The following is a 2,286-nucleotide window of genomic DNA, read 5'->3' as shown; positions in this document are numbered from 1 at the left end:
TCCTGGTGAGCTCCCGTGGGGCTGTGAATGGGGACCACAGACTCTACATGCGTTCCCACACAGGGAGAGCCCGTCTTGGGCTCCATGTCACACAGGGAGGTGCCAACTCACCTTCTAGCCCAGTGGCAGACACTTAAGGCCTCTGATGTTAGTTTCAGCTCCCCCTTCAGCCCTAACTTTTAATTTTCTTTCCGTTGCTCTTTTTTCTTTTTGAGAGCTGCAAGCTTGCTGTGGTCACGGTGCTGTTCTTCCCATGAACCACCCACAGGACCGCCTGCCTCCTGTGCCCTTCACGCACATGGACTGATGTCTCACGGAAGAAGCCGTGCATTGGAGGGAGCTCACATGCTCCCCTGGGATCCTCATTCTGGGGGCAGCTCTCAGGGTGCGGGGGGCTCAGACCGGGCTCTCTGCACTGCCTCGCACCTGGCCTGTGACTTGGGACAAAGCACTGAGCTTTCTCAGCTGGTTTCCTGTGGTGCACTAAGGAGAGTGACACCTACCTTTGCAGACGTTGGGACTCAGAGCGTGATACCTCAAGGTACGTGCCTTGGCTGCGGTGTTCTTTGAGTTGCAGGATGCTGAAAGGCTCTGAAGCTAGGCTGTGGTCTCACATTCTCCTCTTTCACTCCTCAGCCTCCTCTGAAGCAGTGGTAGAAACGGGAATTCCTATGCCCTGAGGCAGGTCCTAGAAACTAGAGGTCCCTTCCCCAGAAGCCAAAACCCCTGGAACGGTCACTTTCTCCCATCTGCCTTCAAGACACTCATTCCAGAAGGGTCCTGTCCCGTAGACAGAAGGAAGAAACTGCAGGGGCCAAGGGGAAACCCCCTTTTTACCCTCTGAAGGTTTGTTAAAAGTCCGCTGGTCAAAGGACGATTAATAAGAGTAAAAGCAGATAGGAGCAGGCACAGGGTGAGGAAGTGACTGCCTTACCGTGCGATGGGACAGACGCTGATACACCCGTCCTTTTAGGAGAAAGGGAGGTGGGGCGTGTGGATGAGTTTAGAGGGTAGTAAATGACCTTTAGGGAAATTCAGTGGGCTTGAAGAATACACAGTGACCTGAGGCAGCGTCTGTTGGGCCCACAGAGCAGACAATGGCTTATGACGCGTGTCTGTCCGGGTGGCTTGAGACTTTGGTCTTTCTTTCTGTGACAGGAATCTAGCTGAGAAAAACTCAGGGAAGAGGCCAGGGGTGACCGTTTCATTCTTTGGTGGGTCCAGAGCAGGAAGCTGCAGAGAGCAGCTTCACCCTGTGCTTCGGGAGGCAGGGGATTCAGATGGGACGCGAGGGAGGAGACCAGAGAGACCTGGAGAGGCTGTCTCTTCAGTTCAACACATCAAAGCACCACATTTTTGGGTGTCGATTCCCGAGCCCCCACAGCGTGCTGCACAGTGAGGCTGAGAGGAACGTGGACAGCCCGGTCTTGCTGGGCGATCTCTCTCTTTGTCCCATCATGTTTCCAGGTGGCCGCCCGTCTTCGTCATGTTTCTCCGTGGCTGCCCATCTTCGTCACGTTTCCGCGTGGCCGCTCGTCTTCGTCATGTTTCCGCGTGGCCGCCCGTCTTCGTCATGTTTCCGCGTGGCCACCCATGTTCGTCATGTTTCCGCGTGGCCGCCCACCGTCATGGCATCCGAGCAGAACCTCAGTTTTCCCTTGGTCTTCGGGTGTTCCTTTGGAAGCCTCGGGGGCTACAGGAAACTTGGATTAAAGAAATGCATTGCGTTTTTCTCTTGTTAACCTGCCTTTCATTCTAGGAGGGTCCGCCAGGTCGTGACCTTATGATGAGTGAGGAAAGGTCTCACACCAAACAGGCTCTTGCTGGAGGCAGCGGGAGGATCAGGTGTCGCCTGGGGATGGGGAGAGATGAGGAACCCAGTTAGCTATGGAGGGGTCAGATGTGGAGGGTGGCGGATTCTCTCTAAACCAACGTAATATTTTTGCCACAACTGGGCGAGGCAGGCCCAACGGGGAGAATGCTAAGGTCAAGCCTAAGGAGCCTGACTGGACTTCGGGCAAGGCAGGTCTTTCCCAGCACCGAGGAGGTGATAACAAGATAATACATGCTTTCGTTTCTTTGAGGCCTTGCTCAAATAATTTTTATGGTTTTTTTTTTTTTTTTTTTTGAGACAGAGCCTCAGTCAGTCAGGCAGGAGTGCAGTGGCGCGATCTCGGCTCACTGCAAGCTCCGCCTCCCTGGCTCAAGCAATTCTCCTGCCTCAGCCTCCAGAGTAGCTGGGATTACAGGTGTGTGCCACCACGCCCGGCTAATTTTTGTATTTTT

The sequence above is a fragment of the Mandrillus leucophaeus genome, unplaced genomic scaffold (assembly GCF_000951045.1).
Source record: "Mandrillus leucophaeus isolate KB7577 unplaced genomic scaffold, Mleu.le_1.0 Scaffold355, whole genome shotgun sequence".
NCBI classification, from domain to species: domain Eukaryota; kingdom Metazoa; phylum Chordata; class Mammalia; order Primates; family Cercopithecidae; genus Mandrillus; species Mandrillus leucophaeus.
This window is presented reverse-complemented; position numbering follows the sequence as displayed.